Source organism: Equus quagga, chromosome 3, assembly GCF_021613505.1.
Source record: "Equus quagga isolate Etosha38 chromosome 3, UCLA_HA_Equagga_1.0, whole genome shotgun sequence".
Classification (NCBI taxonomy): domain Eukaryota; kingdom Metazoa; phylum Chordata; class Mammalia; order Perissodactyla; family Equidae; genus Equus; species Equus quagga.
In genome coordinates this window covers 102,535,013-102,561,006 of record NC_060269.1, presented here as the reverse complement: position 1 = coordinate 102,561,006, position 25,994 = coordinate 102,535,013, and the positions used below count along the sequence as shown (strand labels likewise).

The window sequence follows — 25,994 nt, the reverse complement described above, 5'->3', positions numbered from 1 at the left end:
AGCCTGGTTTCTGAGATGAGGATAATTTGACACAGAACTCTCAATAGACTTCCAATGGACATTAACATGAGAGAGAAATAGACCATTATTATTTTAAGCTAGGAAGATTTTTGGCTTACTGTTGAAGCATAACCTAGCATATCCTGACTGATGTAGGAAGGATATGTGAGTTGATTTGATTCCTAGAACATTTGAAATTGTATTATTTTCTGATGCTTGATAGTTAATTTGGAGAAAGATAAAATTCTAAATTAAAAATAATTTTCCCCCAGAAATAAAGACATTGCTCTAATATCCTCCAGCATTCCTTGTTGCTGATGAGAAGACTGATGGCAGTTCAATTCCCATTTCTTTTCAGGTAATCTTTTTTTTTTCTCTCTCTTCTCAAATCTTTTAGAATCTTCCATTTATCCTCATTTGAAATTTCACAGTAATGAATATTGTATTCTTCCATTTTGGCTCTTCATTGACCATTTCTTTTTGTGTGTGTGAGGAAGATTGGCCCTAAGCTAACATCTGTTGCCAACCTTCCTCTTTTTGCTTGGGGGAGATTGTCCCTGAGCTAAAATCTGTGCAAATATTCCTCTATTTTGTACATGTGATGCTGCCACAGCATGGCCTGATGAGTAATGTGTAGTCCACACCCAGGATCTGAACCTGAAAATCCTGGGCTGCTGAAATGGAGCGCATGCACTTAACCACTACATCAGCAGGCTGGCCCTGCCATTTCTTTTTAAAGATCACATATGTGTCTGTACTCTAGAAAACCTTATTGCATTATTTTGCTAATAATTTTCTCTTGAACTTTTCAGTTATTTTTTTCTTCGGTTTATCTTAGTTGGACCCTAGATTAATACTCTCTTTATTTCATTTCTCATTTTCTGTTGTCTTTGTCTTTTATTTCTACATTCTAAGAGATTTCCTTTATGTTATGTTCTAAAATGTCTTGATTTATGTATTTTAATTTCAGCAACTATATTTTTATCTTCTAAGAATGTCTCTTTTAACTAGTTATTCTCAGCTGAAATTGAGAGAAGGGCTTGCAAGTTAGTAGTTTGTTTCTGGAACTGATCCCATGAAACCGGAGTGTGAGACAACAAAATTGACATAAGGAAGGAGGAAAAACCAGGACCAGGGTGCACTGTCAAGCTCATCACTGCTGTGGATAGTTGGTCTATATCCTGCTAGGACCACCTGAAGGAGTACCTAGGCGAGAATGTATTTACTGGCTTTTGTCTCCTTTGGTCAAGGTTTATATCTGATGCTAACTCCCTGCACTAACAGATGTTCGTATGGTGAGAGTCAATACAGCTTCTCACAGATGTTCCACACAGTAACATCAGAGAAACTCAGGGGCAGAAAGCACGATTATGCAGTGTCTGGCTATCTCTTCAAGGAAGCTGATTGACAATGCAATGGCTGAAGGAAATGGTGAGGGAACAGTGAAGATGTGAGGTGGGGCAAAATAAGTGATCATTATATTCCACCTTTTGCAATGCTCTTACCGCCTGGTACCTTCTAAGTCCAGTCACAGAGTTTTCAGTATAGTGGCCAAATTCAGCCTTTGCAAAGGAGAGTTAGTAAAAACAGTGTTTTGACCCCACTACTACAACTGGTCCTGGGGGAATAATTAGAATTTATCATCTTCCTCCTATACTAGAAATTCTATATTTTCCTCTCTCTGGACCAGAAATTTGGCTGGTCTAAATTGCTAGTCTCATGGGATGACGTGAACCTTCATCCCCAAGAAGGCTTACCCTTCTTGGGTCATGGTTGCTACAAGTATACTCTTAGAGTTATCATTAGGCACTGAGTTGCCACCCCTGTGGATTTTAGGCATCCCTCTGCATCTCCTGGGTCTTGGAAAAATCCCTTTCTTCTTTGTTGTGTAACCATGATCCTAGCCCCTTATTGTAATCAGAGTCAGTTGTCCCTACTAATAGTAACTATTTTCTTTGCCTACTGTCCCATGACATGAGGAGTCCAAAATGACCACGTGGCAGTCATAGCTTTAAGTTCAGTGGAAACCTTACTGTGAACCCTGATAGAAATGTTTCCACTACTACCCCCAGAAGCAGAACCCAGATGAATGGGGGGATTCAAGATTTTCAGGCTCATTCCCCACCCCAGGTCTCAGAGTCCCATTCTTTTTCTATCTAACTTTGGCACCGGAGCCCTATTGAGGTTGTGTGTTGAGTGTCCTTTGTAGCTCTGTTATCTTTGCAAGTAAATTCTAAACCTGGTTTGCTGCTGCTGCAGAAGAAAAGAGTCTCTTTAAACACCGCCAAGGAGAACTTCTGACTTTCACAGCATATTTTGATTTGATATTTGTTTAAACTGAGCCTATTTTCTTTTTAAAAGACATCTAAAACTGTTAACACAAGCCATTTAATCTGTAACCTATATAATTACCATTGTCCCCATACCTAAGTCAATACATTACCTTCCCCACGTACCTCACCCTGATTCCTTGCTCCCTTGTGTGTCATATAAATTGTGATTTTACTGAATTCTAGGAGTTATCACTATCACACACATCATGAGCAATGAAATTGTTCTTGCCAGGTAATCAGTGAATTATCCAATTCCAAAGTCTTATCTTGCAGGTCTACCTTTTAGAGCTAGTTCTGGTACAAACTGTCTCGGTTTGTGTTCACCTAAAAAAACAGAACCTGAGATAAGGACCAGATAAGGATCAGTTTATTTTGAGAAATTCTAGGGTACAGGAGTAGGGGACAGGGAAGGGTGAAACAGGAAGAAAGTACAAGTATGTTACTAAATTATTCATCACTGTGAGCAAGTGGGACTTAAGCCCACTGGGACCCAGTAAGAAGCTGTGTGGAATATACCCACAAGTGACCACTTGAAGGATGAGAGAGAGCTCCTATTGAACATACTGCTAGATTATGCATGTATGAGTGTATGAGTGCTAGATGAGTTCCTTCAGCAGTTCCATGCACTGGCGTCAAAGAAACCCTAGTGCAGAGAGTGAGAGATCTATGCTGTCAGATTATAACTGTAGAAGCTCCTTGCCACAGCAAAAACTAGAGAAAAAAATGGCCTGAAAATGTTTGAGATGGGACATAAGAGGTGTGAAATATACAAGAGCCCTCTCTTTTTTCTCTTGTTTCATTTTTACAGTATGTTATTCTTTATATGATGAAATATTTTTGACTACCTCTGAGGTTACTAATAGAGTTAAATATTTATATTTTAAAATTCTTTTTTGTTCACTATGTCTGTTTATTCGGAGGGGTGGTGGTGGTGGTGGTGGTGGTGTGCTTATCGTGTCCTTACTCTGACATTTTATCTGTCCCCAAATATTTGCAGATCTTGGTTGTCTGTTAATATTTAAGAATGAGGCAATAGAACGACTCACTGGGATCTCTTTGTACCTGTGAAGGACTTATTAAGTGTCTGGCTTTGACTTTTATGCTGAGTAACTATTACTAGACATTACTTAAGAGGATCCATGAATGTCAGAATGAGAAGAGCTTTACTTGGGTGTGTCACATCAATTCCAGTTACTTTGTTTTACCCTGGACATTTTATTTCAATTTACTTAAAAAAAGAACTCTAGTTTTTGGGGGGGTCAAGGGAGTAGGTAGGGTTTAGGGACCACAGCATAGGGGTCTAGCTTCAGGCTTTCTATTCTCTCACTAATTTTTTTTCTGAATTGGGATTCAATCCAGGATTATGTGTTATATTTAGTTGTCATATCTCCTTAGTCTCCTTTAATCTTGGATAATCCCTAGGTCTTTTTTTGGTCTTTATTAATTTTGACACTTTTGATGAATTATTGGTCAGTTATTTTGTAGAATGACCCTCAACATAGATTTGCTTGATGTTTCCTTACGATTAAATTCCAATTAGACATTTTTAGCAAGAATACTGCAGAAGTGATGTGCTCTTCTCAGTGCATCATTTTCAGGAAGTGTGTGATATTAATGTATCTCATTAATGATGGTATTAACTTTGATCACTTGGTTAAGATGATGTCTGCTGGTTTCTATACTGTAAAGTTATGATTTTTCCTTTTGAAATTAAATATCTTGTGAGGAGATACTTTGAGACTATGTAAACATCCTGTTTGTCATCATGCTTTTGCCCTCTTGTTTTAGTATCCACTGGTAGAAAATTCTTGCTTGAAAAAAATATTACTGTGGTGTTGGCCTAATGGTGATTTCTATATCCATAATTTCTTTTATAATTATTAATTGGAATTCTACTGTAAGGAAGAACATCCCCTTTCCTCCATTTATTTTTGTTTCTATCAGTATAGATTTATGGTTATTTTATTTATTCTATGGGTTATAATCCATAACTATCAGCATTAATATTCTTGCTCAGATTGTTCCAGATTTAATTCATTAGAATTCCCATCAGTTGCCCCCCCCCATATCCTTTTGACATGTTACCATCATTTTGTGTACTTCTTTAATTTCTCATGCTACAAGATGTTTCATGCTCTCTTGTACCTTTCTTGCCCCAGGACTAAAATCAATCATTTGGTCAAGAAGCCACGGTTTCTTTTATTAAGGAATGGTATTTAGAAACTAAGATCTGGATACTAGGTATGCTCATTGCTACTGGGATGCCATTGCTTCTAGGTCTTCTTAGCAGAGAGAGTTGAGAAATATGTGTATACATAATTTTTATTGGCCACTTATAATAAAAACATTTGACCATTCTAACAAAAGGCAGAAAAAGGAGAATGCAGTAAGCAAAAGTATGAAATCTTAAGTTGTTACAGATAAGTGCAAACTAATAATTTAATACATTCATTTTCATTTTCTGCAATATTATTTACATTAATTTAAATATGCATTAAACTCACCTGTTAAGAGACAGAGATTCTCAGTTTTTTAATCCAGTTATTTTTGTTTAAAAGAGAAGTAATTAATACAAAGTGACATAGCATTGTTTTATATGTGTATATCTATATATATGTGTGTGTGTGTAGCCAATACTAACTAAATGAAAACTGATGTAAAACTTAATATAAAGATAGAAGAAAAGATGCGAAGTATGAAATGTGATAAAGAGAAACATTTCTGTGGATAGAAGTAATTCAGTAAGAATTAACAAATAAGAAAAATTGTGACGTTTTAATATACCTCAGAAACTAATAGATCAAGCAAACAAAAATTAGTATGAAAGTTGATTGTTTTGGCAAAAAAAGTTGAAACTTGATTATTTTGGCAACAAAAGTAATAAGATTCATCTGTTGAATCCTACAGCTCCAAATACATATATATATTCTTTTTAAGTGCACATGAAACATTTTATAAAATTGACCTTTGGCAAGGTCATAGATGAAATTTCAACAAATTCTGAAGTATTTCTATGAGACATCTCTGTCTATGGTGCAATAAAATTAAAAAATCATTAATTAAAAGGTTAAGTAAAGGGGAATGCCCTTCCTCTAAACATACACATTTAAGAGTTGCATTCAGTGTCGTGGACTGAGGTGATCATAAATGACTCAACCCCTTCCCACTTTTGCTCCAGGCACATATACATCCTGAAGAAAAGACAACATAGAACAACATACACAGCCAAGTATAAAATCAATAAAGGATATCCACCAATTGTTAGCATAAGGAATTTTGTGAGTAGATGCTTATAGAAACTATAAAAAAATCCACACAGTGCAGTGACTTTAGGCTAAAAAAAAGTTAAATTGTAATGGAACTGGTGATCCAGTAGGCTGCAGCAGAGGCATTCAGGTATCATTCTGAAGGGATGCTTTCACAATACAGGACATGCGGAATGTTTACAGAATTCAATGCCTATTGAAGATTAACTCATGCAAACCCCACGAGGAAATAACTGACTATTCAGTATAGGATGATTTGTACCCAAGGATTGTAGTTAGAGAAAAAATCAGAATGAGATTTTAAAGTAAGCATGTTTGAAATGTTCACTAGTAGTTAACATAAGAATAAAATGGAGTGAGAATGATGAATATAGAAAACCATTTAGAAATTCTAGAAATCAGAAATTCATTGATTATATGAAATATAACTGATTGTATGCATTAAAATGGAACTGAATGGATGAATAAAAGAATGTACAAGATCAGTTGTAGAGAGAATTAGTGAATTTTCTGACTGAGATTTGACTCATAGAGCCCCCTAGACCTAAAGGCTTTAGGAATTTCCAGTAAAGTGATTAAAATATGAATATTGTTTACCAATATCTTACATTTGGATCCCTCCTGATTATCTGTTATACTTCTAAAGCTCTATTGTTTCTAATTGTTTTCTTGGCTTTAAACACCCATCCTATGCTCCATGGCAGTATTTGAGATCTGATTTAATGTGTTTACCTCAATTTTTTTGCATGTTATCATGACTCTTGCAACCTGCATGTCCTCATGGTTGATCAACCCAGCTCCAAAGTTTATCTTCTTTGATGTAGGATTTCTGATTAATTTTTCCCAGTTTATCTGACTTTCATTGATCTTGTTTCTTTGCCAGTTACTCTGAGCCACTGTCATCCATGACTCCGAGATTCTAGATTTTTTACCAATAACACCTTTACCCTATGTAACTTCTCTATACCACAGAAGAATCAGTGTAAAAACACCACAGTGGAGAAGGAGTGGGGCAGTACATACAAAAAACCCCTGAATGGACAAAAACCAAAGAGATGGCTAATTAATAATTAGGGATTTGCCAATGAATAAAATACAGTTCCATATATTTTGGATTGGTGAAATTAATCTCCACTGTAGTAGAGGCAGGAAATAACTTGTCACTCTAGTGCTGGTTTGATGGGTGTTTGAGTAGAGTGGCAATGGGTGCAGAGATGAAGGCTAGAAGTGGGCCCAACAGAATAGACTCCCTCTAACCAAGACTGAGTTAGCTGCTACTGAAACGAAGAATCCAGCCTGCTAGTATGTCTGTTCTGATTATACATTTGGAGACCAGAGAAGTGACCACTAGTGGGGCTGCAGATCCAATGGGCCTACTCTAACATCACCTTTGTCAGGACCTCTATATACCCCCACTTTCAGAAACTTCAGTTTTAAAAGAAATCTATACCTCCATTCATCTGAATTTTACTATGTTGCAGTGCCAAAAGGTACAAAAACCTTTGGGATGCTGACAAATGAGAAATTTAAAATATTTGTCTGCTGTACCAGTTTTCAATCTGCTGTCTCTCAGCTCCAAATTCAGCTTTGTGATAATTGCCTCTAGACCCTATAAACATTTCTGCTTCCCCAGCTGGCTGAATATTAAGCTTCATCAACAGAGGACACTGGAGTGACTCTGCAAGGCAGTAGTGTCAGGGAGACATATCTCTTTAAAGGCCACACTCTTCTTTATTATTATTCTGTAATTTCTGTGATTATTGTTGGCTTTTAAGAACTTAATATATTAAATAATATACTTTAGAATACTAGAGAATATACTTAAAAATATGAGAAGAAAACTGATAGTATACTTGTATTATTTATCTTTTAATAAACATTGAATTCTACATGGGAATTAATTCAGAAAACTTCTAGTTATACAGTTAAGTCCCTGACATAGGTGGACTCAGTTTCATGTGTTATTTTCAAGATTAAGTTCATAACCATTTGATTTTTGTATCCAACCTCTGTGGTACTTGCATATTCTTGCCTTTAAGCAGTATATTTGAAACAATTAGCAAAGAGTTTATAAAAATAAAGAAAGTTACATCAATTTTATCATTCTATGTGACTACTGGGAGTTCTTGTGTTTAAGTTTTTTTTGACTACTGAGACATTTGAAAACTTCTACAATCAGTCTTGAAGAAACAAATGCATGAACAGTATTGCAATGTTTGGGATTGAATATATAATGGGATTTTAGGACTCCGCTGGATGTATTTTTATGTTTACATCTTTTCTTAACCATGTGTATATATACATGAATTTTTTCTTATTGAAATATAATTGATATACAATATCCCATTAGTTTCAGGTGTGCATCCTAGTGATTCCATATTTATGTACATTACAGAATGATTGCCGTGATAAGCCTAGTTACCATTTCTTACTATACAAAGTTGTTACAGTATTACTATATTCTGTATACTGTACATTACCATGATTTATTTATTTTATAACTGGAAATTTGTACCCCTTAATCTCCTTCACCTGTTTTGACCATATCCCCCATCTGTTAGCAACCAGGTTTTTCTCTGTATCTATGAATCTGTTTTGTTTTCTCTGTTTGTTTGTTTTGTTTTTTAGATTCCACATATAAGTGAAATCATGTGGCATTTGTCTTTCCCTAGCTGACTTATTTCATTTAGCATAATACTCTCTAGGTCCATGTTGTGGCAAATGTCAAGATTTCATTTTTTTTACAGCTGAATAATAACCCCACACCACATCTTCTTTATCCATTCATCTATTGATGGACACTTAGGTTGCTTCCACATCTTGACTATTGTAAATAAGGCTACAGTGAACAAAGGGGATGCATATATCTTTTTGATATAGTGTTTTCATTTCCTTTGGCTATATATCCAGAAGTGGAATAACTGTATCATATAGTAGTTCTAATTTTTAATATTTTGAGGAATCTCCATATTGTTTTCCATAGTGGCTGCACCAGTTTACCTTTCCATCAATGGTGAATGAGGATTCCCTTTTCCCCACATCCTCACTAACACTTGATATTTCTTGTCTTTTTGATAATAGCCATTCTGACAGGCATGAGGTAGTACATCACTCTGGTTTTGATTTGCATTTCTCTGATTATTAGTGATGTTGCTCAACAGAGAATCAGCTTTTATGTTTATTGATATTTTCTATTTTATTTTAGTCTCAATTTTACTTTTTCCCACTCTGATCTTTATTATTTCCTTCCTTCTAACTTTGGGCTTTGTTTGTTCTTTTTTTCTAGTTCCTTTAGGTGTAAAGTTAGATTATTTATTTGCAATGTCTCTTGTTTCTTGAGATAGGCCTGTATCTTTCTAAACTTACCACTTAGAACTGCTTTGCTATGTCTCATAGATTTTGGAAAGTTGTGTTTCCATTTTCCTTTGTCTCAAAGTAGTTTTTGATTTCCTTTTTTATTTCTTCATTGACTATTGGTTGTTTAATAGCATATTGTTTAGTCTTCATGTGTTTGTGTTATTTCCAGTTTTCTTCTTGTAATTGATTTCTAACTTCATAGTGTTGTGGTTGAAAAAGATGCTTGATATGATTTCAATCTTCTTAAATTTATTGAATCTTGTTTTCTGTCCTAACATGTGATCTATCATGGAGACTGTTGCATGTGCATTTGAAAAGAATATGTATTTTGTAGTTTGAGGATGGAATGTTTTGTAAATGTGTATTAAGTCCAGCTGGTCTATTGTGTCGTTTAAGGCCAATGTTTCCTTATTGATTTTCTGTCTGAATGAGCTATCCATTGATGTAAGTGGGGTGATAAATTTCCTGACTATTATTGTATTACTGTCAATTTTTCCCTTTATGTCTGTTAGTATTTGCTTTATATATTTAAGTGTTCCTATAGTGGGTGCATAAATCGTTATCTATGTTATATTCTCTTGGTGAATTGACCTGTTTATAATTATTTTGTGCGCTTCTTTGTCTTTTGTTTCAGACTTTGTTTTAAAGTCTATTTTGTCTGATATGAGTATTGCTATTCCTGCTGTCTATTTATTTCCATTTGCATGGAATATCTTTTTGCATCCCTTCATTTTCAATCTGTGTGTATCTTTAGATCTGAAGTGAGTCTCCTGCAGGTGGCATATAGATGAGTCTTAGGTTTTTCATCCGTTCACCCACCCTTTATCTTTTGATTGGAGCATTTAGTCTATTTTCATTTAAAGTAATTATTGATAAGTATGTGCTTATTGCCATTTTGTTAGTTGTTTTCTGGTTGTTTTTGTAGTTCTTCTCTGTTCCTTTCTTCTTCGCTGGTCTCTTTCCTTGTGGTTTGATGCATTTCTTTAGTGTTATGTTGGGTTCCTTTCTATTTATTTATTTTTGGATCTATTGTAGGTTTTTGTTTTATAGATACCATGAGGTCCATATATATCAACTTATATATACAGCAGTCAGTCAATTTCAAGATGATAGTGCTTAAGTTCAAATGCATTCTAAAAACAATATTTTTACTCCCCTCTGACATTTTGTTTTTGATGTCAATTTTCTATCTTTTTATTTTGTGTATCCCTTAACTACTTATTGTAGTTAGAGTTGATTTTACTTTTATCTTTTAACTTTCATACTAGCTTTTTAAGTGGCTGATCTATACATTTATACATATTTTCCTTTACCAGTATAATTTTTTCCTTCATATATTTTCTTATTTCTGGACTTATTTCTTACATCTAGTCTTATTTCTTATTTCTAGAAGACTCTCTAACATTTCTTATACAGCTGGCTTAGTACTGATGATCTCCTTTAGTTTGTGCTTGTCTGGGAAACTCTTTATCTCTCCTTCAATTCTGAATGATAATCTTACCAGGTAGCGTATTCTTGATTGTAAGTCTTTTCCTTTTAGCACTTTAAATATATCATGCCATTCCTTACTGGCTTGCAAAGTTTCTGCTAAAAAGTCAGCTGATAGTCTTACGGGGCTTTCCTTTTATGTTACTTGCTGTTTTTCTCTAGCTGCCTTTATGATTCTTTATCTTTAACTTTTGCCACTTTAAATATAACATGTCTTAGTGTGGGCCTCCTTGTGTTCATCTTGTTTGGGACTCTCTATGCTTACTGGACCTAGGTGTTTCTTTCCTTCTCCAGGTAAGGGAAGTTTTCCATTATTTCTTCAAGTAAATTTTCTGGCTCTTTCTCTCTTCTTCTATGGGACCCCTATAACATAAATGTTAGTATGCTTGATTTTGTCCTTGAGATCTCTTAAACTATCCTCATTTTTAAAAATTCTTTTTCTGTTTGCTGTTCTGATGGGGTAATTTCCACTATTTTCTCTTTCAGATTGCTAATTCTTTCTTCTGTACCATCTATTCTGGTGTTGATTCTCTCCAGTGAATTTTTCATTTCAGTTATTGTATTCTTCAGCTCTGTTTGGTTCTTTCTAATATTTTCTAACGCTTTGTTGAAGTTCTCACTGTATTCCTCCATTCTTTTCCTAAGTTCAGTGAGCATTTTTATGACTATCCACTTTGAAGGCTGTATCAGGCAAATAACTTATCTCTGTCTCATTAGGGTTTTCTTCTGAGGTTTTATGTTTTTTCATTTGGAACATACTCCTCCATCTCCTCATTTTGTTGACTTTCTGTGTTTGAATTTCTGTTCTATGAATTTCTGTCTAATTCATAGAAATAGACATAACTGCCTCCTATCCTAGTCTTGAAAGAATGACTTTGTGTGGAAGCATCCCCTGTGTAGACTGCATGTGCTGGGTAGTTTTGGCAGGACAGCTGGAGTGGGTGCAGTCCTGGGGGGGGACAGCCTAGGGCATGCCATGCTGGGACCATGTTGTGGGGAGAGCTGGAGCTGGTGTGGGTCTGGTGCCTGAGGCACATTGTGGTGGCCTTAGCAGGCTCATTAGAGCATCTGGACCATGCTCCCAACTGTGCTATCAAGGTGGAGTGGTAACACAAAAAATGGCACTCTTCAGTTCCTCCAACCCCAAAGAGAGGTCCAGCAGAATTCTCTGCCTGTTTACCAGACACTCTAGGATTAGTACATGGATTTTCTTCCCATAAAAAGTGCTCTTTAGGCTACTATTTTTTGCTGTGCCCTAAGGCAGGCAAATCTGTGTGCAGGGCCCTCAGTGATATCCCTCCCTGCTGCAGGTTGCTCCATTTGGGGTGGAGTTCCTGTTGATACTGTGTCTCTGGCTTTCCTACTCATCTCTATATGGTCTCGCTATCACTTGTTGTATGGAAGCTGTTTAATCAGCCCTCAGTTCTTCTTCAGGAGGAATTGCTAATTTGCAGGTGGAGATTTGGTGTGTCTGTGGGAGGGAGTAAGTTCTGGGTCTTCCTATGCTACCACCTTGGACCCTCCAACAAATATATATTGCTGTATGTGAAATGACTTTCCAAAATTAAAAGAAATGAAAGGATTCTTTGGTCAACTATGATTGGACGTAGATTTATGAATCTGGCTATATGCTCTAAGAATTGCAAAGAACATCATTTTTGACAAAGTCATTAATGAATTCGCAGAATTTACTTCATTAAAAAAACAGAAATAGTTTGGAATTTGGCTCAGGTAGTGTATGTAGAGCTTCATTATGCTTCAGACTAATGTATATGTTTAAGGTTCCCCCTTCCCCCTACCCCTTGCTGTTTTCAAAAAAGTACATTACAGTAATGAAAGCATTAATGCGTTTATTTTTTTCTCGTTTGTACATTATGATTTATTTTTTACTTTATAGTGGCATGATTATTTAAAGTTTAATAAAAGAAAATATTCATTGTCTATTTCTTTTCTGGATGTTATTATTTTAATAGTTTCATTAGCGATTATTGCTGAAAATAATTTTGTTATATAGAAATCTCTTCTATGCGTCACAAGTGCTAAGTGTGCCTTGTTTCCATCCAACTGTTTAAACATATCTTTTGTCAGGTAGAAGAACTGTGCTTAACTTTCTTTCTTTCTTCTCTGTGATTTGCTTTGTAGGTTGTTTTTTGACTCCAAAGGCTCTGATTACCAATATTTAAGGGCAAGCTTTGGCGATCTTTTTGCTATTTCAAATACTTTCTCATGCATAAGATTTAAAATTTGCTGCACACGATGTTTGGCTCTTTATTTCATCTGCAATTTATTCTTCTATGTTATTTGAGGGAAGAATCAATAAAAAGATTATATAAGTTTCTGGTTTTGCTATCCTCAGTATCACGGGTATTAAAAGAGTTGCAAGTATCTGACATGACAAAGTAAGGCCAAGAAATGGGAGATCTTATTGTGGGAGGAGGGAAATCTAACACTGTAATCCAGCGGGACTGGACTAAAGTTACTGGGCCCCACCTATCATTCCTACTCTCTCCTTTTATTTTGTGTCTTACTATCCAATTATAAAAGGTCGTTCAATAAAGCAAGAATGGTAATTCAAGCATATCCAAGACTTTGTGTGACAATATCTTTAGTCATTTTAACCAAAGATTTTACTGGTTTCATAGCTTTAGGTAAGAAACCCCAGTTAGGGCCATTGAGAATTTGTGAAACAAAGAAAAGTTACACAAAGGAATGTTTTGTGCTTCATGAGGTTGTAAACTGTAAATCCCCATGCCCCACAAAGGACTTACCTAAACACTGTCTTAAAAGACTGGACCAAATGACTGGACCAAACTTTAACTTGACTTCCACCTGTACTAGGTCGTGGCTTGTGTCTCTAAAGATGACCCCAGCCCCTATGCTGAGTCTTTGCTCAAGAAAATGTGATCCTGCCAAACCACAAAATGTACATTGTCCAACTCACCTCACCAAACCACTTTCAGTAATTTTCCACTTACCCCTTTCTGTAATCTTCCATTTCTGCACATCCTCCTAGTCTCTTCTTTGTTCTCTCCTTTTCATTTCCCCATAGTCCCCTTTTGTTACCTATCTGTTCTCCCTTTAAAAACCTCAGTCACCTTTGTCTTGGCTGTAGGTATTTGGCTCATTTTACTCGCATGGGCTACTCAATCCAAGGGCTTTATAGGCTGGTCACGATGAATCATTGATAAACACGTAGCATTCTCTTTATAGCTGAAGAAAAATCAAATAGACATCAATTTATAGAACAAACTAGAAAAGATAAATATGTGAGATTCTTGTGCAGATAGGAAAAATGAGTGCCACATAAAGGTGGCAGAAAAACATTATTCAGAGATGATTATAGAGATCTTAGTTTATGGGCTAGAATTTATTGAATGCTTAGGATTTCGAGTTATGAAAAAAGAATTTGGAAGAGGACAAGTATTTCTAGCCTAGAGAATAGAATGAGTTAAGTCCCAAAGCAAAAGAAAAGAAAGGAAAAGAAAAGAAAAGAAAAAGAAATACAACATTTGGGCATGCAAAGCTTGAATTATCCAGTAAGGAATTGTTAATAGACCTAGTGAACAAGTTTTAAAACACCGTTATAATCCAGGGATAGGAGGCAAGTCCACGATGAGGTTCCTGGACATGTCCAGGCAGGGCTGATGAGGAGTTAGTATTGACCAGGAATTGGTATTGACCTTGTATCAGTGAATTAGTGGTTAAAAATGTGGACATGGATTGCCCTGGTTTGAATCCTGACTCTGACACTTTCTGTTGTCTGCTTTTTTATCCTTTCTGTTACTCAAGTTTCATTGTTAAATGGACCTTTCTCACTGGATTATTGTGAGGAATAATGTATTGATTCTTTAGAGTTATTCATACCATATAGTAGCCTCTGTTTGCTATTATTATTGTTGTTTTTCTTGTTAGGATTGTCATTTTAGAATCTGGAAAGTGCTCAACATTTTACCCTCAGGCATTGCAGTGCATTTGTTTCTAATGTTGAAATGATTGTGAACTAACAGACAAGGAAGAAGGATGAATAAAGAGATATGGCTTATGAACTCTAAATCACGAAGTGCTGTATAGCACAGCACTGTCGCAATAACATTGGAGGTAACATGTCTCCCTGTTCTGTAAAAAACACAGTGGCAGCACTAGGTTTTTGAGAGGAGGGCAGTCATCCTAAAACAGTTTTATAATATGAGAGGGAAAGGCTATAATGTAGAAGTTACATGCAAAGAACTTAGACAATATGTAGCATATCATAAATATCTAATATGTATCAGCTAATAAAGAAACAATCTTCATTTTTTGACACCAGCTTTACATTACTAAAAATTTAAAAAGTATAAGAAGACATTGATACTAAAGAGATGTACTTTTACATAAAACCATCAAATGATACATTCTTTAAAAGAAAAAAAAGAAAATGTGCTTCTCATGGTGCTCATTTAGGATGAATAATAGTAGTGCTAAAATTAAAATTAAATATCAATACTTTTAAAACACAAATGTCCACTGTGCCATTATTACCAATATTTTCTTACACAAAATGTTTTATTTCCAAAGTAATTATGAAGCAAAAGGGGGAAAGTATATACATAATAATTATGATAATAATAGTAACAGTATAACTGAAATTAATGCGTATCCTGAAATAATTTGGAAACTAAATATGTCTGGCTTCAGAAAATTTGGCTTTTAAAAAGGAATATTCCAGTACATCTCTTCCAAGTCATTTACTTACTGATTTTACAATTCTTTCAAATAAGACAGAAACAAGCACAACCCAAACAACTAAGACTATGCCTACATTTATAAGTAGTATCCACACAGTTTTAACTGGGTAAGTTTGAAAGTCCAAGTTGTTTACCATTTATCAGGGATGAGATCAAAACATTAGCATAGAAAATTTTAGAAGCGTTAAATGTAATGAGAATTTGAGATTGAATTATTTTCATATTATTTACTGAAAATAAATCATTTTAGAAGAGTTTAAAACATTTGATGAGTTCCTATCCTGAAAGAAAGCCATAACTGCAGATTAGTACTCTTATAACATTCATGGTTCCCTACCTCAACTTTGTTCTCAACGTTTCCTCTTAATCCTTGGGTCAGTATTTCAGTGATTCTTCTCATTGTATTAATTGGCTATTTCACAATTTCTCCACTATCTTTAAACATCTGACAAACCTTTCTCCTAAAACCACTAAAAAAACTTAATGTGACACTCACAATGGGTTATTGATGACTGTCTTCAAAGGATTGAATAAATGTTACTCATCATTGTGTTTATGTCTAGACCCATTGCTGCCCCCACAGCCTTCATATAAGAACCTCTCTAGAAGTAATATCTAGTAAAAAAAATTATTATACTCATGAACAATCATTAATGATTCACTTCAATGCACTGAGCAAATCTATACTTGACATTGTCTTCAATGCAACAGCTGCTGCCTTGGCCTCCGTGTGAGCAATGTTATCGTGTTGATCCACAAACAAAGGAACGCCCACCATAGGGATACCATGGCAGATTGCCTTATAGATGCTATTGGTTCCACCAAGGGATACCATGGCAGATTGCCTTATAGATGCTATTGGTTCCACCGTGAGTTATAAAGGCTTTGGTTTTTGGATGACCTGGGATTGAGTGAATTTTGGGAAAACTATTAATTACAAGTTTTAGAAATAAAATGAGAAATGGGTATTATAAGACACTGAAAGAGGTAATGTTTTTAAGATAGATTATTATATACTTGAAACTGCATTTAAATTGCTTTCAGAACTCAGAGCAATAAATACCTAAATTTGCTGGAGAGGTAAGTGAAGACTACATGAAAGAAGTGGTGTGTCACTTGAACTTCAAAAATGAATACAAGATTGGCAGGTGAACAAATTGAAAGAATATTCAGAATAAAAGAAATAACATGTGCAAGAAAAGAAGGGGGCACGTTAGAAACATAGTCTCTTAAAGAAATAGTGAAGTTATTGAGTCTGATATGAAGGGTGCCAAGACAGCAGGAAGGGTGATATTATTGATCCTGGAACCAGAGGAAAGAAAAGCTACATTTTATCATGAAATGTATTATCACTTCATTGTAGATATTTTTTTGTATAAAAAATGAAGAATCACTGGTAATAAAAGAGAGCTATTATTTTTCAGTAGCATTTGAAATATCCCTACAAGTAGGGGAAAAGATAGATGTAAGGAGAGAATTCAGAGATAGAGCAACAATCCAGGAAGTTATTGAAAAATTCACTGGAAGAAATTACACCTGAAATAAAGATATTTTCATTCTGGCCATAAGGAATGTGTCTTTGTATAACAAAATGCTGACTGTTATATTTTATCCTTTTTTTCCCCAGGTCTGGAAATAAATATAAAGAACTTAAGTTTTATTTTTGAGTATTTCAATAATAAGTGCTCATTAAATTTGTTTCCTGTTGAACTACTGTCACTCTGCTTAGCTGTTACTCATGTTTTTAGTATTTGTCCTCCTGAGTCTTACCAAGAAGGTCATTCTGGGGGATCCACTGATGAAGCTGAAGTATTGGATCCTAAGGTGTCTGGTTTCTCACCATCAAATCTCCATAGAACCTGTTAGAGTAAAGAAAATATCTTATTCCATGAGTCAAATTTCAAAGTTATAGCAGTTAGAATTCCAAAGAGATTAAAAGACATCTAGTTAAATGCCTTCAACATGGCGGATGAGGAAATGAGGACAAGAGATGTTAGATAATGAGAACCATGAAAACACTGATGTAAGAGGAATACTCAGATGTACTTATTATGTTCGACCAGGTTTGAAATGCAATCATGGCATTTTACACGTAGCACAGAGAAATCGTAGTGCCATAGATAATCAATGACAACTTCAAATATTTAGGAAATTGTTAGGCAGTCATGATGCTAGTGTTAAAAACAGTGGCAAATTACTAATAATCTGCACATTTATTTTGCTTTATGTACTTGTTCTCATTTTCTAAATTTAATATTAACCTTTTATTTCCTTCTGACTGTTATTGAAGCAAGTTTACTTATAGCCACTTGGTTCTTAAGTTATTATATTAGACTTTTACATATTTTAATTATAAAAGGCTAGTCTGTGCAATCAGACACTAGTGAAAAATAAGTATTTCCACTTATTAATACTTTATTAATAATTAATTCATTCTGCTTAGGAAGTAAGTATAACTTCTTTTAGATTATAAATTATTAAGCACTACCTCCAAGAAAAATTCAGTTGGTAATATTTGACATGAATCCAGAGTATTATTACTGTTGCTAGGTTTGGAAATTGTTTAAATTTAGAATAGGAGAGCTTGCGGGTAATTTATAAATAATGATATGGCTGTTGAAAAAATTCCAAAATTATGATGCTAAAATTTATTCAACTGACACTTAACACTTCAACAATGAAGCACAAAGCACTGACAGCATTTATTAATATGGTTTATATGCCCAGTACCAAAAGAAGCTACCAATTTTGGCATTCCCAAGAAATCCTCATAAACTGGATTACAATTTACTAGTGTTTACATTCTATTTGCTATGTGAATGTAAAGTAACTTTAGGTTCTCAGAAAAAAAATAGCATAGATGATTAGGATAAGACTATATCAGATAGAAAACTAAAAAGTAGTTCACAAATGTACAAAGACCCCAGGTGTATTTTATATATTACAAAAACTTACAACGATATTTTATGGAGATGGAGGCATCTGAACCTTTTCCATGCCAGTCTTTCTTCTACCTGACTCCTTATATTCCCTTCTCCCTCCTCAGTCAGGATGAGTAGTTAATTTAATAGGTTAGGAGCAGAGTCTATTAGGGACCAGATTTTAGAATGCACAGAGTTCACCTTAAGGGCGGGACCCATATTCACCATTTCACTTTTATCTTTGTGCTTCAGACTTTCCCAGGGCCCAATCAAACAGAGCAAGTCTATTTTTCTCTTTCTCTAAATTGTCATGGCTGGCTTAGGTGCCTGGAGGCAGCTTGGTGAGCTCTGGCCATCCTTATTCTCAGTAGAAGCCTGAAAATTATGAAATTTAGGGTAAGTAAAAGAGGTTAGGATTGCATGGCAAGTGCAAATTGCATGATACATTCAGACATTTATCAATGCTGCTTAGCGTTATTGTCCTAGTACAGTTACTTTTAAAATTTAACTCCTTTCTGAGAACTTCTGTAGTGTGTACAGTGCCCTCAGGAATCCTGCAAGGAAAAGGAACAAATTATAGGGCAGAATATGGTGATTTCTGTACCTACCCACAATACCATTATAATACCAAAACTTCACACTACACCTCTTAAATATATTTCTTTTTTATCACAATGTTAATGCCAAAGTTATTGTCAATCAAAAATACCCTTTGTACTACTTTAGCACCTGCTATGCATATTTTGGTTTTTAAACCAAATGTCTGAGATATGTTAGAATGATCATAACAGTTTACCTTTCTTGCAGGAAATGTTTGTCATCAGACTCTTTACAGAGTTTAGCAGACTCATTAAGTTGTTGTCCTCTAGAAGGTACTTTATGTACCTTTTGTGGAATCTGGGCAAGGGCTGATGAAATCACAGTGGCCCTTTCTTCTGTCATGTTACTGACTATTGACCCCAGAGTAAATAGCACAGTACCATTTTCTCCAGAACTCTGGGCAAACTGTTCCATTTCCTGTGAAGAAAGAATGTACACTATCACAAAAGAACAACAGCATAGCAAACTTATTGAAAGGACTGCTATAAACAGCTAAAGAGAGAAAATCAAATATAAATAGGAATTATTAAAGCAGTGACTGTTTTATTTTTATTGTGGTAAAATACACATAACATAGAATTTACCTACTTAACCATTCCTAAGTGTACATTTCAGCAGTGTTAATCTGGAGAACTCTTTCGTCTTGTAAAACTGGGAGTCTATGCTCATTAAAAACCTCTTCATTTCCCCTTTCCTCAACCCCTGGCAATCATCATTCTACTTTTTGTTTCTATTAATTTGGCTAGTCTAGATACCACATATAAAGTAAAGTGTACGGTGTTTGTCATTTTGTGACTGACATTTCACTTAGCATAAAGTTCATCTATGTTGTAACATGTCAGAATTTCCTTCCTTTTAAAGGCTGAGTAATGTTCTGTTGTTTGTATATGTCACATTTTATTTATTGCTTTATCTGTTGATGGCCACTTGGGTTGCTTCAATCTCTTGGCTCTTGTGAATAGTGGTGCCATGAACATGAGTGTGCAAATATCTCATTGGAATCCTAATTGCAATCTTGGGATATATACCCAGAAGTGGAATGCCTGGTGTGGGGGACTGGAATTGGCCACCCCAAGATATGTTTGTTTGGCATGAGGATTATTTTGGGCCGGTTACTTTTAAAAAACTGCAGACATGAGAGAAACTCTGACAAGTAGGATTTACCCTTTGTTAAGAGACATTTACATTTGTAAAGAAAATCTTCATCTATAAAGGTGTCTCTCTCTCCTGTACCAGGAAGAAGGGGGGACGACCTTATCTCTAGAAACTCTTATCAATACAGAAGGCAAGGACTTAAATCTGCATAATAACCTTACTCTTGTTTACTGTCCTTTTCTGGTAACCTCCAATAACTGACTCCCCCCACCCCCAACATCCTCCTTTGCCTTTAGCTGAGGAGGGTATTTAAGATGAGAACCTCTACCATTTTGGCAAGTTGCTCAGCTTGCCTGAGTCTCTCCCATGTACACATGTTATAAAGCTTTGTTTAATTTTCTCCTGTTATTCTATCTCACGTGAGTTTAATTTGTAGTCTGGCCAGAAGGACCTAGATTGGGTAAAGGAAATGTCTTCTTCCTCTACACTGGCTCATATGATAATACTATTTTTAATTTTTTGAGGAAACTCCACATTGTTTTTAGTAATGGCTGTTTTTTAACAGACCTAATCTCTTAGGTTCTTGGGAAGGAGACGTGATACAAGGTTAATTTCCTCTATTATGCATATTTGTGCAAATGTGTGTGTGTGTATGAGCAAGCAATGAAATAGAGACAGCACACAGTAGTGTAGTGAGGGGGAGGTACTGTTAGACAATAATATACCCAGACTCTTCACCAATAATGTTAGTAATTACTAATGTAGATTTTTGGAAGGAGGCTATACCGCAGGATCTTAACTCATCTTTAATTCTTTATCATTACAATTATACTAAATCATTTTTGTTTTTTCTAGGCAGGATTTCTAGAAAATTATTTTGTTTTAGCCATTGGTCTTTCATTTCTCTATCAGCTCTAAGAAATAGTTATTATTAGGATGACTTTATGTCTATCATTCTGTCAGCTCCATACTCCTTTATACGTTACCATAAATTTTATCAAAATCTCCCAAGCTGTCTCCTTAAATTACTAATTGCTAACATTAAGGAGTCTGGTATTGTAATTTGGAATTTCTGTGAAATAGTTCTATGAGTCCTATTTATAATCCAGAAATATACTTCTGTAGTTACATATTTGAGTGACCATGTTGCTGGGTTTGTTGACATATGACATCTTTTGCCCTGAAATAATATTGTATAATAGATGTCCTAGTAGAATGTGCTATGTGTTAACTGGCTGTGAGGGGCCCTCATCTTCACCTCCCCGAGTCCCTCAGAGAGTGGCTGCTTCACAGAAGGAGAGGCACAGCAGGGCTTTCTGCAGCAGAGAGCTGGTCACCCTCCTGAGTAGCTCAGTTCAAACTATATAAAGCTCCTGGTGAATCTGTGTTTGCCTGGAATTGCTTCAGTATTATTTTGCTTTGTGGTTCCTGATCTTTGCCAATTTAAAAACTTTTATTACCTGCTATGTTAGAATAATCCCACATTGCTCAATGTACTCTCCTACCAACATAAGAATGTAAAGGAGCAAAAGTTTCTTGTGTATCTTGTCAAAACCGTATTCTCATCTTTTTTTTTTTTTTTCTTCCAGTCCTTCTGTTTTAAGTCCATATTTGTCCTTTGCTCTCTGGAACATAATGACATAACCTTCCAACATAAAAAGTATACTTTCTGATCCTAATAACTGTCATAAAACTTTTTTTCAAAAGTATTTTTATAGAAAAAAGGAAACAGGACAAAGTCTGCAAACTTTGATTTTGCAGACTTTGTTGCAAAAAAAAGAAAAGAAAAAAGTTACCTGTTTTTCGATGTTTTGTATCATTGGCTTGCTGCCCAAAGCTTCTTCATCCGTGATGTGTACGATGGTTCCCTACAATATGTAATAATACATCCTGTTTACAGATTCATCTCTGATGTGAATTGGTCATTGTCATTCTGTGACATCATTATGAAAATAATATAAGCTTACTGCAAGAAAGTTTGCAAAAGTATGAAAAATTATAAGAAAGGAAATAAAATTTACTTATCTTCTCTATCCAGGGATATCTCTGGTTAAAATTTGTATGCATTTTTTATTGGAATATTTTTGAAATATATCATTGTGTAATTTAAGGTGCACAACATGTTGACTTGATACATTTATACATTGTAATATGATTGCCATTGTAGTGATAGTTAGCACCTCTATCACACCACATAATTATCTTTTTTTTTGTGGTTGAAATAATTAAGGTCTAGTCTTTTCTCAAGTTTGATGATTATAATACAACATTGTTGTTATATTCACTGTACTGTGCATTAGCTCTCTAAGACTTCTTTACTACAAGTTGCAAGTTTGTACCTTTAAACAATATTTCTCCTATTTCTCCACCACTCATCCCCTGGTAACCACCATATTACTCTCTGTTTTTATGAGTTTAGCTTTTTTAGATTCCATATATAAGGGACATCATACAGTATTTGTATTTCTCTGTCTTTTAAAAAAGATAAACAAAATTGGGAAACCTTCAGTTAGACTAAGAAAAAAGGAGTCTCAAATAAATAAAACTAGAAATGAAAAAGGAGACATTCATCTAATAATACAGAAATACATAGACTCATGAGAGACTACTATGAACAATTATATGCCAAAAAATTGGATAATTTGGAAGAAATGAATAAATTCCTAGAAACACACAACCTACCAAGACTGAATCATGAAGAAGTAGAAAATCTGAACAGATCATTAATGAGTAAAGAGACTGAGTCAATAATCAAAAACCTCCCAAGATAGAAAACCCCAGGAACAGGCAGCTTCACTGGCAAATTCTACCAAACATTTACAGAAGAATTAACCCCAATCTTTCTCAAATTGCTCCAAAAAATTGAAAAGGAGGGAGCACTTCCAAGCTTATTCTATGAAGCCAGCATTACCCTAATACCAAAGCCAAATAAGGACACTACAAGAAAAGAAATCTATAGACCAATATCCCCGATGAATATAGATGCAAAAATTCTCAACAAAGTATCAGCAAACCAAAATCAAGAGCACATTAAAAGAATTAGACAGCGTGACCAAGTAGGATTTATCCCTGGGATGCAAGGATGGTTCAATATATGCAAATCAAAAATGTAATACATCACATTAATAGAATGAAAGATAAAGATAACATGATCCTCTTAATAAAGGCAAAAAAATCCTTTGACAAAATACAACATCCTTTCATGATAAAAACACTTAACACATTGGATACAGAAGGAAAATACCTCAACATAATAAAAGTTGTATATAACATGCACACAACTAACATTATGGTAAATGGTGAAAAATTGAAAGCTTTTCTTCTGAAATCAGGAAGAAGACAAGGATGCCCACTCTCACACTCTAATTCCATACAGTAGTGGGAGTGCTGGTTGGAGCATCTAGACAAGATAAAGAAAAAAAAAAGGCATCCAAATCAGAAAGAAAGAAGCAAAATTTTGGCTTTTTGGAGACACTATGATTTCATTTATAGAAAATCCCAAAGACTCACCCAAAAACTTTTAGAACTAATCACAAATTCAGTAAAGTTGCCAGATATAAAATCTACATACAGAAATCCATTACATTTATAAACACTTGGTAGTGAAACATCTGAAAAAGAAATAAAACTCCCATTCACAATAGCATCAAAAACAATAAAATACCTAGGTATAAATTTAACCAAGGGAGTGAAAGATCTGTACAACAACAAATAAAAGACTTTGTTGAAACAAATAGAGGAAGACACAAATGGAAAGATATCCTGTCTTCATGAATCAGAATTAATATTGTTAAAATGTCCATTCTACTCGAAGCCATTTATAGATTCAATGCAATCCTTATCAAAATTCCAATGGCATTCTTTACAGAAATAGATCAAAAAATCCTAAAATTTTCATGGAACCACGAAAACCACAAATAGTCAAAGCTACTCTAAGAAAGAAGAACAAGCGGCTGCCCCGTGGCCGAGTGGTTAAGTTTGCGTGCTCTGCTGCAGTGACCCAGGGTTTCGCTGGTTCGGATCCTGGGCGCAGACATGGCACCACTCATCAAGCCATGCTGAAGCAGCATCCCATGTGCCACAACTAGAAGGACCCACAACTAAAATATACAACTATATACTGGGGGGATTGGGGGAGAAAAAGCAGTAAGAGAAAAAAAAGGAAAAAAAAAAAAAAAGAAGAAGAACAAAGCCAGAGGCATCACGCTTTCTGATTTCAAACTATACTACAAAGTTGCAATAATTAAAACGGTATGATTACTGGCATAAAAATAGACATATAGACCAATGGAACAGAATACAGAGTCCAGAATTATATGGTCAACTAACATTTGACAAGGAAGCCAAGACCATGCAATGGGGAAAGGATAATCTCTTCAACAGATGGCATTGGGAAAACTGGATAAATACATGCAGAAAAATGAATGGACCCCTATCTTACACCACTCACAAAAATTAACTCGAAATAGGTGAAAGACTTAACTATAAGGCCTGATACCATAACATTCTTAAAAGAAAACACAGGGAAGAAGCTCCTAGACATTGGTATTGGCAATGATTTTTTTCAATACGACACCAAAACCACAAGCAACAAAAGCAAAAATCAATTGGGACTACATCAAACTTAAAAACTTCTACAAAACCAAAGAAAGAAACAACAAAATAAAAAGGCAACCTACAGAATGAGAGAATATTATTCAAACCATATACAGATTAAGGGGTTATTATCTAAAATTATGTAGAACTCATACAACTCAATAACAAAAAACAAATTATCCAATTAAAAAATGGAAAGAGGAAATAAATAGATATTTTTCCAAAGAAGATATTCAAATGGCCAACAGGTACATGAAAAGATGCTCAATATCACTAATCACCAGGGAAATGCAAATCAAAACCAAAATGAGATATCGCCACTCACCTGTTTGAATGGCAACCATCAAGAAGACAAAAGTGTTGGAGATAATGTGGAGTCCTCAGGGCATAATTCTGGGTCCTTATTTTCTCTCTGGTCTGGAGTTTTTATGAATTGTTTGATGCTAGAATGGTTTTCGCACACGCTATTATTTGGTTGCAGTTACAGCCTCATGCCACTAGATGGAGGTCAAGAGCTGCGTATTCTGAGCCCTCTGCCTTCACCCGAGATGGCGGGCATAGCGCCAACTGGGGGAGGAAGGGGCACCTTCTCTCGCGCCCAGACCCGGTTTCCCAATCAGCTTTCGCTATCTGCTCTCCTGGGGTCTTGGCTTGCTGAGGTCACCCCACGTGAAAGCTTTCCCCCGTTAGAGGGCTTCCATCTGGGCTGCATGGCTGTGGGAGTCCTGGGTGATCCTGCAGATGTGTGGTCCCTCCCCCACTCCTTCCCTCTGGAGCCTCCTGTGGCAGCGATCCCAGTCTCTAGGGGAGGGAGCGAAGATCTCTCTTACCCTGTTCTAGCTCCTCTGAGGGGAGCTCCAGCCTCTCCGTCCTCTGTCATTTGGCTACTGTGGGTCTCTGAGGATTGCCGTGCTATTACGATATTGTTCTGTTGGAACATGGTTGCTCTATTTTGTTGTATGCTGGAGGGGAGAGAGTCCTGGGCAAGCTCACTCCTCCATGATGCTGAAGTCCCATGTAATCAAACATTTTAAATGAAGAATGCAGAATCGTTCCTAATGAAAATACAAGGTAAACAAAGCACAACAAATAAGAAAGAATAGGTTACCTTAGACAGGGGTTTTCAGGTTTGCAGTGGAGTCCACCACCAATTTCAAAATGTGGTAAGAGTGCCTGGGGAAATTCAAATCCCGATAGATTCGAATGAGTCATGTTTCAGCTTTCCTCATTGACACAGATAACGTAGTGGGTCTTCCTGAAGGGAAAAGCAAAACAAAACAAGTGTTAGATGAAGTGAAATATTGTCATGAACATACCAGGTAATTTTCTGAAAGGAGCTTGGAAAGTTGTAGCCAAAGATATTTGTAAGTGTTCTTTCATAAAGCAAATATAAAAATGTGTGTATGTGTATAATATATATATATATAAAATTTAAATGTATAACGTATATGTTGTGTATATCTGTATAGGTCTATATGTAAATCTATATATATATATGAAAAGTAAAGAGGGAGAATGTGAGAGGAACCTTCGACCATTTCTAATGTCATATAAGTACATTCATATATGAAAAGTAAAGAGGGAGAAATGTGAGAGGAACCTTCGACCATTTCT

At 35.4% G+C, this 25,994-nt stretch overlaps 1 pseudogene; it reads right to left on the bottom strand.

Moving 5' to 3' along the window:
- Positions 1 to 15,805: 15,805 nt before the first annotated feature.
- LOC124236817 (UDP-glucuronosyltransferase 2B31-like) overlaps positions 15,806 to 25,994 on the bottom strand; it is a 12,752-nt pseudogene continuing 2,563 nt past the window's right edge.